Source organism: Scyliorhinus canicula, chromosome 20, assembly GCF_902713615.1.
Source record: "Scyliorhinus canicula chromosome 20, sScyCan1.1, whole genome shotgun sequence".
NCBI lineage: Eukaryota > Metazoa > Chordata > Chondrichthyes > Carcharhiniformes > Scyliorhinidae > Scyliorhinus > Scyliorhinus canicula.
In genome coordinates, this window is record NC_052165.1 from 65,545,995 (window position 1) to 65,563,111 (window position 17,117).

Here is a 17,117-nt window from a genome sequence, read left to right on the forward strand (position 1 = left end):
AAACTTGAGTTTATTGTACCATCATTAATCAACCACATTGCCCCATCCTGTCTAAAACGTGACTTATTCTGCCCTCTAATAAGTAATTATTACCAACTAATCACACCAGACAAAGATGCCATTTGGCCCAATGTATCTTTGCTGGTGTCCACATTCCATTCAGGCCATCTCCCATCCTGCTCCATTAACCCAGCAACATATCCTTCAATTCCTTTCTGCCTTTTTCAGCTTCCCCTTAAATCATAGAATTGTAGAATCCCAAAAATGAAGAAGGAGACCATAGAGTCTGCACCGACCCTCTGAAAAAGCACCCTACCGTGGCCCACTTCCCCACCCCATCCCCGTAACCCCACCCAATCTTTGGACACTAAGCGGCAATTTAGCATGGCCAATCCACCTAACCTGCACATCTTTAGATTGTGGGAGGAAACTGGAGCATCCGGAGGAAACCCACGCAGACATGAGGAGAAAGTATGAACTTCACACAGACAGGTACCCACGGTCGGAATTGAAACCGGGTCCCTGACACTTTGAGACAGCAGTGCTAACCACTGTGCCACAGAGCCACCCTATTCACCTCAGCTATAACCAACTTTAGCAAGTTCCATATTCTAAACCACTGCCCAGGTAAAGTAATTTCTCCTGAATGCTTTGTCTAATTTATGAGCAACTGGCTTATATTTATGGCCCTTGTTCTGGTCTCGCCGACATGTGGAAACATCTCTACCTATCAAACCTCCTTGTAATCTTAAAGCTTCTATCAGGTTAGACATCAATCTTCTTTTTTCTAGAGAAAAGAGCCTGGGTCTATTAAGTCTTGCCTGATTCATATAACCTCTGTAAGTTCTGGTATCACTCCAGTAAATCTTTTCAGCACTTTTATCCAGTCCAGAAACCACAAAGTCTTCAAGCTACTCCCAAGTACAGTCTAACCAAGGTTCGAAACAGGTTTAACATTAACCCATTACTGAACAATAACGTCCCTTGCTTTTCACCTCAAGAGATGAACCTCAATGCTTTGCTTGCTTTTTTTAAATGGCCTTTTTAACTGAGCCGCTACGTTTATTGATTTACGTATCTGTACATCCCAATCACACTGTTCCTCCAACCATTTAGATATTTACTTTCCAAAAAGTATGAGTATCTTTTCTTTCTACCAAAATGAGCTATGCTGCATTTAGCAATATTGAGGTTCATTTGCCATTTTCATGTCCATTCTGTAAGTTTAATGTTTTCTCCTTTTCTTCCTTTGTAGTAACTGTAATCCCAGCCCTGATGGAATACCACTTCCCACCATTTCCATTTCTGAGTAACAACATTGAATCCCACCACTCTGTCTTTAAAAAAAAGATGTTTCATTCCAAACATATTCAACATCATACCACAACCTTAACATCCAACAGTGTTTTTACACTTTTTCCCCATTTGCTCTCCCTCGTTCCCCATGCCAAACAGCTCCTCAAATATAGCCATTGTTATGGGCCAGGGTTTAGAGAACCCCAAAGTGTATCATGGAGTTCACCTGACCCACAACTTTTAATAGATTGTGGTATGGGGAGCACACGGCTCACTCTACAGGTGTGGTACAGCAGAAATGGAAACTTTTTTTTAAAGCAAAACAAGGTTTGTTCTATTAACTCAAGTTAACCTTTTTAAAACATAGTGAACATCTTAGCAACCATCAATTCAAATACAACCCCAAAGAATACAACACTAAGTAATCCGTAATAACTTCCCAAACATCATCCGGAAGACAAAATAAACACCTTTTAACAGAAGCACATCAGGTTTACATTCACTACTGAAAACATTAATAATTCTGAATTCACCAAATGATCAAGAGATAGTCTTTTCGTGGCAGAGAGAACAACAGTACACCTGCTTTGGCTGGCTTCAGCTCCAGCACTGAAAATGAAACTAAAACACACCCTGCAGCAAACAGCCTTAAACGAAAGTAAAAAGCTGACAGACAGCCCAGCTCCACCCACTCTCTGACATCACTGCAGTAATAAACACACATTTCTTAAAGGTACTCTCACTACAGATACTTATATACACACCCATTTATAAACACCCATTTCTTAAAGGTACTCTAACATGACATCATGAACGGCCTATACCGTACCTCGAAGTCCTCCTCCGACCCCTTCGGGAAAATTTGAGTTTCTCCAACCTGAGAAAGTCGTACAAGTCTCCAACCATTCCCCAACACCCCCGGCGGCGTGGCCGGCCTCCAATTCCAAGGCATCCGTCGCATGGCAATCAGGGACGTGTAGGCCACGACAGCGGCCTCCATTCCCTCCAGCAGCTCCGACACCACAAAGATCATCACCATAGGGTCCAGCTTCATCTCAACCATTACAATCCTCGATAGAGTCCCGAACACCACCTCCAAAAAGTTCCACAACTCCTCACACCCTGAGAACATATGGGCATGGTTCGCCAGCCCACTCCCTCACCTCTTGCACCGGTCTGCTACCCCCGGAAAATACCCACTCATCCGGGCCCAAGTCATGTGGACCCTGTGCGTCACCTTGAATTATATAAGATTAATCCTTGCACAGGAGGAGGTTGAGTTCACTCGCCGCATTACTTCGCACCATAGCCCCCATCCTATCTGCCTTTCCAACTCCTCCTCCCACTTCCACTTGATCCTTTTCACTAAGGCTGTGCTCTGCTCCCTCAACCACCCATATATATCCCTGATCCTACCATCGGCCCCTCATTTGGGAGCAACATCATCTTTAAAAATGTAAACTCCGGCACCTGAGGGAATGAAGGCAGCTCCTTGCGTGCAAAGTCCAGCACCTGCCAATATCTAAACACAGTCCTGCTTGGTATCTCCTCCAACCTGACCCAATCAGTCCCACCCCCCCCCCCCCCCATCTCCCCACCATCGTCTCACCTTCTCCACATTCGCTGCCCAATGGTAATGCAACAAATGCAGGCGCGCCAACCCCCCTTCCCACTCCTGACTTTGCAACAGAGCCCTCTTCACCATCGGTACCTTCCCGCCCACTCAAATTCCGAGATTAACGCATCTGCCCTCCGAAAAAAAGCTGTTGGGCAATAGATTGGGGGGGACTGAGCAGAAGCAAGGATCTTGGCAGTATGTTCATCTTCACCACCTGTACCATCCCGGCCCATGTGAGGTGCAGCGCATCCCACATTTTAAGGGCCCCCTTAACCTCCTCCACCAACCACAGCAAATTCCACTTCTGTACCGTGGCCCACTCCTGGGTTACCTGAATCCCCAGGTACCGAAACCGCTCCCTTGCCACCTTAAATGGCAGTGCCCCTAAGGTTCTTCACCCCACCCTGCTGCATTCAACGGGAACACCTCACTTTTCACTACATTCAATTTATAGCCCAAAAAGGCCCCAAACCTCGATGAATCTGCCAATGCTTTTTTAACGGGTCCATTACATACAGCAAACAACAGGGTCATTAGCATACAACAACACCCGGTACTCCCTGCCCCCCCTCTCAATTCCCCCCGCCACTCAGCCGAAGCCCGAAATACCATCACGATATGCGCGGGGACGTTTTAACACAGAGGGTGTTGGTGGCCTGCAATGTACTGCCCCCCCCCCCCCTTACATCTCGTTTTAAAGAAAAATCAAATGTGGGTGTGGAGAAACCGCAGGATGCAGCTTTTCTGCAGGTGAAGAAAATATCCTCTTCAGAGTTACTGACCCACTACAATCCCGCCAAACACTTACTCATCACATGTGACGCATCGCCTTACGGTCGGGGCCGTCCTGTCAGACCAGATGAAGAATGACGGGAGAGGACGATCGCTTTTGCCTCTCGGACGCTGGCTGCAGCAGAACAAAACTATGCGTGGATCGAGGAGGGGGCTCTAGCGGCAGTCTATGCAGTATAAACATTTCACCAATACGTCTACGGCGACCTTCACTATTATTACGGACCATAAACCTTTACTCTTTTAATCTTTTTAAAGATGATAAGGCGATCCGGTCCATTGCATCCATGAGGATCCAATGCTGGGCCCTGCTGTTGGTCGCCTACAAATATTTATTTGTGCATCGGCCGGGACCCAGATAGTGAACACTGGCACTCTCAGCCGCTTGCCTTCACCGGCTAGCCCAACATCACTCCACAGGGCGAACACAGTGGTGCCTCTCTAAACTTCATGGACTCTTTGTTGGTCACAGCGTCTCGGATCCGTGAATATACTCAGACAGGCCTGATTCTCTCAAAAGTTCAACATGTCAAGTGAATTATGGGTGTTTTCGACAGAACTGTCAGAGTCTAGTGTGGAGGACGGTATCCTGCTATGTGGTATGTGTGCCGTCATTCCATTAAAAGGCCAGTGGTTGATACTGAAAGACATCCACAATGGACATCTAGGGATGTCCAAAATGAAGATGTTGGCGCGCAGTTACGTCTGGTGGCCGGGCCTGGACACGGACATTGAGAGGATGGCGGACATTAAGAGCATTCTCCGTCTGTCAGGAGCACCAGCAGCACCCACCGGCTGTGCCCCTTCACTCTTAGGAATAACCAGGACAGCGTGGGCACGATTGCATACCGACTTTGCTAGTCCGTTTCAGAGCTCAATGCTCCTCCTTTGATTGACGGCCATTCAAAATGGCTGGAAATCCACAGGATTGTGGTGACCACCTCCTGGGCAACCATCAAGAAGTTGTGATTATCATTCAGCACACACGGCATGCCCAGTGCTTGTTACAGACAATGGGACTCTTTTTACGCGTGAGGAGTTCTCTAGGTTTTTGAAGCGAATGGGGTACAGATCTATCCGCCTTCTAATGGTTTAATGGAGCGGAGCTGGCGCTACAAACGTTCAAAAGAGGCCTCAAGAAGCAGTCTTCTGGCTCGATGGACACAAGGCTGGCTCATTTCTTATTTTGTTACAGGACTGGGGTAGTCCCGGCTGAAATGCTGATGGACCATAGGCTTGAATCCACCTTAGTATGATTTTCCTGGACATTAGTGTGCCAGTGCACCATAACAAAGAGCGACAAGGGCGTTGACCTTTTTGACATTATCCATCCAGATGCTTTGTGCCAGGTGACACGGTGTACATTCAAAGTTTTGCAGACGCGCCCAGTGGGTCACTGGGATTATCCTCCGCCAGACAGGGCTGGTTTCCTATCAAGTACAAGCCCACGGTCGGATCATGCGAAAGCACCTTGATCACATTTGGTCCAGGCAAGCAATTTTTTGAAAATTTCCTCGTAAGCGTGAAGTTTTCATCCAGCCAACTCTGATGTGGCAGCAGGCCGTGGTGAAGCCTCAAGTGGGTCAAGACACAGTATGGGAGAGGTTATGGACAGGAATTCTGAAATGGAAACTCGAGCATCGGAAATCTCCGATGGGCATCAACAGCCTCCGGCAGAGCATCCGCCATGACCTTCCAGTCGAAAGCAGCGTCCGCCTTCCAGATTCATGGTGCCCGAATCTCGGATGCACGACGCCCATCCTGACGCAAAGAGATTTCAACGTCCTCCCCCCCCAGAAGTCGGAGGATTCTTCTGACTTTGGGGGGGAAGAGTTGGGGGGGAGGGAATATAACCCGCAAAGGTCCTACAGAGTGGGAAAAATTAACTTCCCCGTGAAACTTGCTGAATACGAGCTCCTCCATTAAGGCAGGTGGGGGGTGGAGAGGGGGGGGGGGGGGGAATGGTGGGGGGGGGGGGGGGGGTGGACCTCTAAACAATGTCTAGTTGTAGGGCATATAAAGCTGGCCACTTTGACACCGGCAAGGCAGACCCAGTTGGGATCTACTTGGTGATGTATATAATGGTTTAAAAATAAACTAAGTTTCATTGAACTACTTGGTGGGACTCCTTCGTGGCCTTATAAAAGTTTGATTTGTAAATTTAGAATTGAACGCTCTAATTAGCTTTTGAACTCTACATTCTTTTAACTTTCATTACTTAGGAATATGCATTAGTTGAATGTGTCGTGTTATATTGAGCACACCAATTACTTTCAAGTGCTGCATTCACATGTATTTTATATAAACTTGTGTAATTTCTGGAACTTTGTAATTTTGGTAAAGTTATTCTGTATTTTTAATTGACTGACAGATACAAGAAAAACATGCCCTGGCAAAGACGTTCTCTCACAAAAACACATTGACAAGCGCCTGTTTTAATGAAACATACTGATATCTATAGGTCAATTAGACATCTAGACCGATGAATCCATGTTCCCAGACATCACATGCTGTTTTGGGTCAAATAAAGAAGATGTTCAAACCATTCTAATGACCCATGACCTTAGAAGAAAGTAAAAACTGAAAGAAAGGAGACTTTAAACGTGCACTTATATTTTATTAACACTCTCCATAGTTTTGAAGTACGACCCACTTTGTGATCTTCTATTTTAGGTTTACATAGCTTTAAGGTTACAACCAACTTACCACTCTATTGAACATAAAAGCATAGTTCAATCGACTGGAATAAAAGCAAAATACTGTGGATGGCTGGAATCTGAAACAAAAACAGAACATACTGGGCAATCTCAGCAGGTCTGACAGCATCTGTGGAAAGAGAAGGAAGCTAACAGTCTTGAGTTTGTATGACTCTTTGTCAAAGATTGGACAGAACTGGAAATGGGGTCAGATTTATACTGTATGGGGGGGGAGCATGTAGCGGTCGGGGCTGGATAGAGAGCCAGTGATAGGTGCATATTCACAAAGATATCGAGGACAGAAGAAAGAAATGTAAATGGGGGTGATTAAGGCTAAGAAGGGTGCCGATAGTGGCACATAAAGAGATTAGAATGGGTGAACGGCAGAACAAAGTGGCGGACAGAGTTCACAGTTCAACAACTTCAGACTGTGAACTCTCTCCTTCCACCGTCACCCCAATTTTTATTGCGATCAGATTTATTTTCACTTTTTTCATTGATCTGCTTGTCCATCGCCATTGTCCCATCTCCCCCTCCTCAACTGTTCCTCGATGCCGTTTGACAACTGCTCACTTTTGTGAGCCATTGTCTAGCCCCAACGCTCCCCCCCCCCACAACAGTATCAATCGGACCCCATTTCCAGCCTTTGACAAAAGTCAGAAACGTTAGCCTCCCTTCTCTCTCCCAGAAGCCTGTTAGACCTGCTGAAAATTGTCCAGTAGTTTTCTTTTTATATCACTCTAACTTTGTTGAAAAGTGAAGTAAACTCGTTCCAAGGAACTCAGAGAGAACAAACAGCAGCAAAAGGCCTGTAAAAAAAAACAAAGAAGCTCCGGCAGGACGGGAGGAGAGGGAGGGTTGGGGGGGTGGGGGGGGGGTGGGGGTTGGGGGGGGGGCGGGGGGGTTTGGTTAGTTATTTATTTATTATGATGTTCCTGTTTGTTCTTGCTCTTGTGTTTGTGTCTGTATTTACTGTTCATATAATGCCTCAATAAAAATATTTTTAAAAATCAAAGAATCAATGGCAGGGGTTCAGTTTAATGAGGACAGTGCACCAATTGAGCAAAATCTCAGACAATGAGCTCAAGGTATCATCATGAAGGTACGACTGCACACTTCCTCCTCTCCTAAAGGAATGGACAAAGTAGATATGAAACATCCTTTCACCTTAGCAAGAAGTCATAAAAGTGACAGAAACATTATCATGAAAAGGATGGTCCCATTGACAGCTTAAGATGGCCCAGTCAGAGGACAACATTAAATTGCATCAACAGATGACCGTCAGCCTTGAGACACCAATTAGAAACTAATCATACAACCTAGTCCACAGGGAAGCAAAAGACCAGAGAAGTAATAGGGGAGAGATCAGGGAACGAGTATCAACCTTTGCCCACATGATCCGAGAAGCAAGAACTGTAGTATGCCTGTAAAATTTCTGTCTGCCCTATGAACAGTATTAAAATCTATAACTTTCTAAAGTTTCTTGTGTAACTTCATGTTCATCCGCCGTAAGCAGGACGCATAGACGATTAGGTAGAAATCAGCGGACAAAGTTTATTATGATACAAATTCAAACTGCCCCCACTCCCCGAAGAGTCTCCTTCCCCATCCAACTCCCAGGCCATAGTTTTTATGTGTGCGAGTTTGGGCTCTTCCAGTTAAGGGGAAGCCCCAGCCCCTTAAAGGGGCAGTTCATATTCCGGGAGGTCATGAGAAATCGTATGGTCCTGATCCCGGGACTTTCCACTGGGGTTATAACACTTCATCCAACTATCTTCTGTTGCCCGTATGGTTAAAGTTTCAAATTAACAAAATTGGAATTTAAGTCAAATAGTACCTAGAACTCTCAAAAGTAATCATTTAAGAAAATGTAGATTAAATATTGAATACCCTAAAGTAATTTTAAAATTTTCCTACATCGCGATTGCTTCCCAACGTCTTGTCCATAATGAACACACATTGTTTTCAAGCAGGCTTCTTATTCAGAAAGGGCGTCACAGCTGAGCGCAATCCTATCTTCACCTAACTTCCACACTCACTGGAGACAATGAAAAGCCGTCCACGGTACAATCCAAGCTCACTTTATCCTCCGTCACTGGGAAAATGGAGGAGCTCCCAACTGTTTCTTGGCTGCAATCAGCTAGCTCAGCACATCGCACAGCCCTGATTATGATGGCTTGAAATGTAACGTGAACAGTCACCCAAATCCCACGCACTGGCTTCATCAGTAAATATTATACACTGGTGTGTGCATGTGAAAGTATTAATGGTCGTAAGTGAATCACCAGTTGAAAGACTGTCCCCCACAGTGAATTATTTGCAAGCTAAACGATCAGAATATATTACAAGTCTGTAACTTGCAGGAGCTTCAGACTGATAAATTATCGGGATACTCCATGTATGGCCATTTCGGACGACTTTTATTTGACAAAGGAAGGGGAGAAACTCCTGTGAAGTGAAGTGTTTTTGCTCTCCAATAGGTAAATTTTGAGTTGCTGGACACAAATAAGGATTTATTTTACAAAATTATGCCTGACTTATTAAAACAGTTAATTTCTTCATTGTTCCCCCTGTTTGGGTGTTAAAAGCAGGTTTGTGACAGACGTAAGTAAGTAGATCTGAGATTGTGCTTACCACCATTTAAAAAAAAAACATTTTCAGGATGTGAACTTTGTTGGCAAGGCCAGAATTATTGTCCATCCTAATTCGCCCCGAGAGGGGGAATTTCAGACTGAAGCAAATCAAGTGGTTTGCTGGGATATTTCAGCGGGTAATTAAGATTCAACCGCATCGATGTGGGACTAGGAGTCATACATAGGCCACATTAAATGAGCTAGTTGTGTGTTTTTTTAACACAACAATCCAGTTGCTTCACGATCAAATCGAACGATATCAGCTTTCTATTTTCTGAGTTTTGTTTTAAACTAAATTCAAATGCTTAAACTGCATGGTGTGATTTGAGCTCGTGTTCAAACATGATCTGAATTGTGTTCAGCCCATAAGTCCACCAACATAACTATTATTCAAATGTATCCCATTAAAAGAGTGGATCTAAGTAATGGAACATGGCCCCCCTGTATATTGCAACCCACTTACAAAACAAAATACTCTGTGACTCAGACAGACAATTATTGCCTGAGGATATATTTTTATAAAAGCATGCTATAGTTCAACCAGGGTAAATAATTAAAAAATATGGCCCCATCACTTCTACCATCCATGTTTAACACAGGCCATTGTTTACATCTGGCAAACAGCACTAAATATTTTCCATCGCCCTTTATTTCAACTACAATGGCTGAGAGAATTAACTGTATCGACTACTTTGGTAAGATGATTTCATTTTGTTAATGTACGTTCGATATATAATCATCTCGAACTGCTGTTGGATTATAGCCTGCGTGACTCAAAACTGCCTCCAATATCGAACATGATCTCAGCATTAAAATTCACCTTGTGAGTAACATGAATGAGCTGTATATGATGAACATGCTTGCTCTACAGAAAGAGAATATTCTGTCCTCTGTGCCTGTGGCAGCACATTGAAAGAGGAATCCAAGTAGTCCCACTCCAATGCTCATTCCCCAGAACCCTGCTGCGAATTTCTCCTATCCCAATATACATCCGGTTCTCTTTGAAAGTTATTACTGAATCTGCTTTGCAACTCTTTTTAACCTGTGCATTTAAGATCACAACTTGATGCGCAAAATTAATTTTCCTTTTAGTTCTTAAGATAATTGTCTGAAATGGCGAGGTTTAATTTGTTCAATCATTACCTGTGAAATTGAGGTGTACTCATATGCTACCCCTTTGAATCACATACCTCATGACGTATTGCATTAACACCGAGACATCTACAATAAGGGGCAGGACCTGTACAAAATGCATGACCAAAAATGCTTCCATAACTTAAGAGTTTGTTGAATGTTTTACCCTCAGTTCCAAATTCCTTTTCATATTTGAATAATATATTTTACTTATATCACCAGAGTTCAAAAGCTCATTCAGCCCATTCAGTTCAAGAGGCAAAAACTAACCCTCTGCAAGCAGAGAGGGTCAGAGGCCATGGGAAAATGCAGACTATGTAAATCCCATTCCTCAGCATTCACTAATGGGGAACCCAGACTGCAACACTGATCAAGCATTGTGCTCTGATCTCCATTCTCCAATGCTCAACCAGAATGCTCCAAACCCTATAATAAGAGCAAAATACTGCAGCGCTCTGAAAGAAAAACAGGCTGCAACATCTGTGCAGAGGGCAGCACAGTGGTGAGCCCCTGGGACCTGCGTTAAATTCCGGCCTTGGGTGACTGTGTGGAGTTTGCATGCATGTTTTTTCCGTGTCTGCATGGTTTTCCTCCGGGTGCTCCGGTTTACTCCCAGAGTCCAAAAATGTGGTGTGGTAGCGTGGCTCCTTTAAAGGGCCAATCCTTTACCGACCACGTGACCTGCCCAGAACATATGGGGAGAGAGTGTGCGAACCTCAGCCCATCGAGTGTCCAGGCACGGAACTGGTTGTTGGGCTATCGTAAGAATAGGCTTGGGAAGTAAGGGAACTAGACCTATGTCAGAGTTGCACTGTGCTGTACAAAGTTCTTCTTTGTTAAATAAATCACCATTATGATTTAACACCGCCTTGTCACTTCACCTCACACTACAACATGCAGGTTAGGTAGATTGCTGATTAATGCGCAGGGTTATGGGGATAGGGCAGGGGAGTGGGCCTTGGTAGAGTGGTTTATTGGAGGGTCGGTGTAGAACTGATGGGCCGAATGCACTGCACTGTAGAGATTCAATGGATTTGATGGAATTAATGTTTTGGGTCCCTTATGACTCTTCTTCTGAGCCACAGGCCCTATGTTTAGTAACAAGTCACACAAAGTCTGAAACTCCTGTTAAAGACTGACACCATTCACCGAAGGTTACTTGACACCAGCCAGGAATAATTATACTTTTTCTTTTTCTCACACCTCTTCAGCCACAAGCTGCCATAGATCTAAATACATCCTTGGAAACACTGAGCAAGTCAGGCAGTAACCATGCAAACTGAGACTTTGACATTTCAGGGGTGGATCCTTCGTCAAAACCTATATATTGACCTCTACCCCTGCCCTGCCTGCCATGGCCCGAGCTGCTGAGTGCCTCCAGTATTCTGTTTCTGTTGCAATTTGCAACATCATAAAATTTTGGAATAGAGGTGTAGTTGATCATCCTATAACACGTTTTGACTCTGGTGTACACTTTATTTTCCTGTAACCCAGGTTGGAACATCAAAGCATGCAAGGAGTATGTCCTGGCAGCATTCTCCTAATTCCCTGGATCTTCTAGGTCAAGTGAAATAGAAGATATTGAGATATTCAGGTCTGCATTTGGTTGTGAGAAAAGTGTGATACTTTCTCTTCACATTGATGATTTGGAGTTGGGGACCAAGGGCAATGTGTCCAAGTTTGCAGATGACACTAAGATGAGTGGTAAAGCGAAAAGTGCAGAGGATACTGGAAGTCTGCAGAGGGATTTGGATAGGTTAAGTGAATGGGCTCGGGTCTGGCAGATGGAATACAATGTTGACAAATGTGAGGTTATCCATTTTGGTAGGAATAACAGCAAACGGGATTATTATTTAAACGATAAAATATTAAAGCATGCCGCTGTTCAGAGAGACTTGGGTGTGCTAGTGCATGAGTCACAGAAGGTTGGTTTACAAGTGCAACAGGTGATTAAGAAGGCAAATGGAATTTTGTCCTTCATTGCTAGAGGGATGGAGTTTAAGACTAGGGAGGTTATGTTGCAACTGTATAAGGTGTTGGTGCGGCCACACCTGGAGTATTGTGTTCAGTTTTGGTCTCCTTACTTGAGAAAGGACGTACTGGCGCTGGAGGGTGTGCAGAGGAGATTCACTAGGTTAATCCCAGAGCTGAAGGGGTTGGATTATGAGGCGAGGTTGAGTAGACTGGGACTGCACTCGTTGGAATTTAGAAGGATGAGGGGGGATCTTATAGAAACATTTAAAATTATGAAGGGAATAGATAGGATAGATGCGGGCAGGTTGTTTCCACTGGCGGGTGACAGCAGAACTAGGGGGCATAGCCTCAAAATAAGGGGAAGTAGATTTAGGACTGAGTTTAGGAGGAACTTCTTCACCCAAAGGGTTGTGAATCTATGGAATTCCTTGCCCAGTGAAGCAGTTGAGGCTCCTTCATTACATGTTTTTAAGGTAAAGATAGATAGTTTTTGAAGAATAAAGGGATTAAGGGTTATGGTGTTCGGGCCGGAAAGTGGAGCTGAGTCCACAAAAGATCAGCCATGATCTAATTGAATGGCGGAGCAGGCTCGAGGGGCCAGATGGCCTACTCCTGCTCCTAGTTCTTATGTTCTTATGTTCTTATCTTCACTATCACAGTTACAAGTTAGAAATTCTGCAATCAAGTGAAATTTGCAGTGCTAATCTTTTGCTACTGTTTAACATTAGGTCAGAGCTCGCTGCCAGCAACAGATTGGGAGTGTCCCTCATTAACAGTGATTTAAACATCGCACTTTTACACTAGAACTTTAGGAGTTTCCAGTCCCCACTCCAGTCTGAATCCAGCAGCTTGCAGAATGGAGAGCTCAAGTCCCCGTCCCCCTCCCCCTCACCAGAAATAATGCTCAAACCCCGCCAAACCTTCAACAATGCTCAAGACCGCTCACCCTGACAATTCATACCCTCACCCAGCCAGTGCTCACCCCTTACCCCCCAATGCTCATCACCCTCACACCCCGACAGTGCTCACCCCTTAACCCCAATGCTCAAACCCCGATAATACACACCGCCTTACCCCAATGCTCACCTCCCTCACCCCCTTACCCCCAATGCTCACCTCCCTCACCCCCTTACCTCCAATGCTCACCTCCCTCACCCCCAATGCTCACCTCCCTCACTCCTGACAATATTCACCCCCTTACCCTCAATGCTCACTTCGCTCACCCCGACCACTCACCCCTTATCCCCAATGCTCACCTCCCTCACCCCCGACAATATTCACCCCCTTACTCTCAATGCTCACTTCGCTCACCCCGACCACTCACCCCCTTATCCCCAATGCTCACCTCCCTCACCCCGACAATACTCACCCCCAATGCTCACACCCCGATAATACTCACCACCTTACCCCAAATGCTCATCTCCCTCACACCTGATAGTGCTCACTCCCTTACCCCCAATGCTCACCTTCCACACCCCTTACTCCCCCAATGCTCACCTCCCTCACCCCCGACAATATTCACCCCCTTACTCTCAATGCTCACTTCGCTCACCCCGACCACTCACCCCCTTATCCCCAATGCTCACCTCCCTCACCCCCGCAGTGCTCACCCCTTACTCCCCCAATGCTCACCTCTCTCACCCCCAACAGTGCTTACCCCCTCACCCTGACAGTGCTCACCCACTTACCCCTAATCTCATCTCCATCACCCCCTGACAGGAGTGGAGAAACAAATCTCTCACAACAGATTACAGTGTATTCATGTTATTCTGCAAGCTTATCATTTTCAAATTTATCTCCATGGCATTTACATGCAGGGGGCCACCTTTCCGACAGTCTGCCACGCTCATGTTCGGAAGAGAACTTGGCATGTTACAGTGGTACGAGGAACGGTCAAAGTGTTGAGGAAAGCTGCCAACATTAGAGAAACAGTAGGGTGAGGCAGATAGCTAGCCGGCATCAATAAAAGGGACTTTGACTGACTTTCATAGCATGATACCTCAGAAAGAACAAATATTATCCTTAGTGATTACATTTGGCAAGTCACTGTAGGGATAAAGCCGTGTTTCATTTTCCACAATGCAATGAAAAGCTCCAACACAAATAAATGATTTTTCACTTTACATAAAATTGCACAGATTTACAGCATAGAAACAGGCCATCCAGCTAACTGGTTCAAGCTCTGCATGCCCGTTTAATCCCCACTTCCTCTAATCCTATTAACATAACCTGTTCCTTTCCTTTCCCGTTGACATGTTCACCCAGCTTCTCCTTTAAAGGCTTTATTGTTTGCCTCAACTACTCTTTGTGAAAGCGAGCCGAACATTCAAACCACTTTCGTGAATTCCTTTTTGGATTTCTTAGTGATCTTTCATATGCGTGGTCCCTGGTTAGGTCTCCCCACAAGTGGAAACATTTTCTCTACCTATCCACTTCCATAATTTAAAAAGACTTCTTCTTCCCAGCCTTCAATCTTCCAGCCAAAAGATCCCCAGCCTGTTCAATCTTTTTGGATTATTATAAGCTTTCAGTTGACATTCTCACTTAATCAAATACCTTACCCCTTGTTTAAGAACATGTTCACAGTCATTCACCAGCTTTCCAAAAATAAAGGTGTTGATGGTTCCTGGGTTGGACACTGACTGTTGTGTAGTCGATTCTGAGAAAAGCAGAAAGTAAGAGCTGTGTTATGTTACAGATTTCAGGTTCAATTCTAATTATCTACAAAACCTGTATTAAGCAGATATATTTAACAAAAGTTCAGCAAAAGCATTTGTACCAAAGTAGGGAATTTTGTTTGCCTCCACTCTATATATAAAATGCACTTTATACATCTACATTGAGAACTGCTTCAGTGTACATTAATTTATGATGTTTACTTGAAGGCAACTTAAATGGCACCAGTGATTTTCATTTTGGACAGGAAACGTGAGATCAGGGAGTTTTAAAAAAATAAATTCATGGGACACAAGCATCGCAGGCTGTGCCAGCATTTATTTCCCAACCCTAGTTATCCTTGAGGGACAGATAAGAGTCAACCACATTGCTGTGGGCCTGAAGTCACATATAGGCCAGACCAGGTAAGGGTGGCAGATTTCCTTCCCTAAAGGACATCAGTGAAACAGATGGGTTTTTACGGCAATCGACAATGGTTTCATGGTCATCACTAGACTTTTAAATACAGCTTTTTATTGAATTCAAATTTCACCATCTGCAGTGGTGAGATTTGAACCTGGGACCCCAGAGTACTCAAGGTCTCTGGATTACTAGTCCAGTGACGATACCACAATGTCACCATCACCCCACTACTTGACCAAACAAAGAACAAACTTTAATTTATATATTGTTAGGAAAACAAAGATGGGTTTTAAGGGATTTGCAATGTTAAAATTAGAAAGAAGGGATAGTTTTAATTATGCTTAATTTAATATTTCTGTGCCTGGGAGGGTAAAACCTATAGTTAGATTCATGCTGGACAATGTTGTATGTATGAAGGTAGGTTTGAATTCCAACTGTGGTTCTAATGAGCTTCGAAAGGGCTACGGCAAGAACGGTAAATAAACCAGCAGTGGTTGCTTAGCTTGCCAGGAGAGTTTTAAGTTTCTGTTTGACTAATTTTATTGCAATTGGAGATAGTAGTGCGAGAGAAGGCAGCTTTCACAGCTCTGCGAGAAGCAATTGGTTTTCAAAGGCTAACGAGAAACATTTCTCTCAGCCTTGCCAGAAGAAAATTCATACATGGAGTAATAGTTCAAAAAACAGATGCCAAAAACCAGTTAGTCCAGTTAGTTAAGGAAACTAGAGAAATGAAGAGAAGTTTCGCAGAAGTCTGGAGTTAACAGAACTGAGGAAATTGCGACCTGAACAATTACTGTTCAGTATCAGAGAGTTGAAAAGGAATTGAAGCGTGAGAGGCCAGAAAGATATCTGCAATAGTGCTAAGGCTTGTGAGAAATGATGACAGTTTGGGAGACATCATTTGAAATAATTGTGAAAATCGGTGGCTCGATCGAGTTTAAGACAAAATAAATCCTAACGGGTGTGGTACAATTCCTCGACTGGATTTGCTGTTAAAAATAGAGTGAACGCTTTGTTTAAAAGTGTTACATGAAGAACCTGGAGTGGATTTTGGAATGCAAGCCGCTAAAGGAAAGCATTATAATGAGAGAAGATTTTAAAGCATGGTTTTGGGAGTGGAGTTTGGAAACTCTCATGTGCAAATCATCTGGGGTGGGGGGGTGGATTCAGAGGAGAAATCCAAAGATATTAGCTTAGTTCGAGGCGCAGTTTGTGTATTTGACCAGAGCCCATCTGTGTGCTTAAAAGAGACTGCATGAGACCATTGTAGCAAAAGATGTACTTTGTAATCCGTGTTAATCTTAAAATCGGTGTGTATTTGTTATGTTTGGGGAGGGGGGAGAAAGAGTGTAAAGGAGTATTGTATTGTATTGTAAAGGAGTATTGTACAATAATCCAATTTTTCATGTTTAATAAAAAACATTTTGGTTGTTAATAATAATTAGCAGTCCTGTGACTCTATTTCTCCACGTTTTATTGAAAAAAAGTAAATGTTACAGTCTTCTGAGCCGGGGTCCCATTCTGGGATCTTCCCATCCAATTATAACATCAGCTGAGATCATAAATGTATTTATATAGCAACCTCATATCACATCCTCATACTGAATAGCAAATCCCAGTCGATGAATTACATTTAAAGCACAGCCACTTAATTTATAAGCAACTAGTCGCATGGATACAGAATCGGTTAAACATAGGAAACAGAGAGTTGTGGTGAATGTTTGTTTTTCACACTAGAGGGTGATGCACAGTGGTATCTCTTCATGTACATCTATATCCGATGTACATGAATGATTACGACTTGGGGTGCAACAGACTTCTAAAGAGTTAGTAGAATGGACAAAAGCATGCCATTTGAAAATCAATGCAGAAAAATGTGATGACATATTTTGGTCA

The 17,117-nt window shown here is 44.0% G+C and overlaps 1 protein-coding gene and 1 long non-coding RNA gene across 2 annotated transcripts in view; one reads left to right on the plus strand and one right to left on the minus strand.

The window, feature by feature from the left end:
* Nucleotides 1-17,117, minus strand: part of pot1 (protection of telomeres 1 homolog) — a 280,862-nt gene that overhangs the window by 260,602 nt on the left and 3,143 nt on the right. The window contains exon 2 of the mRNA XM_038780902.1: nt 14,705-14,802. The gene's annotated coding sequence lies outside the window, so the exon portion shown is untranslated. The remainder of the gene's footprint in view (nt 1-14,704; nt 14,803-17,117) is intronic.
* The window catches only part of LOC119955057, a 221,798-nt gene that overhangs the window by 154,084 nt on the left and 50,597 nt on the right, over nt 1-17,117 (plus strand). The gene's annotated exons all lie outside the window — the stretch shown is intronic.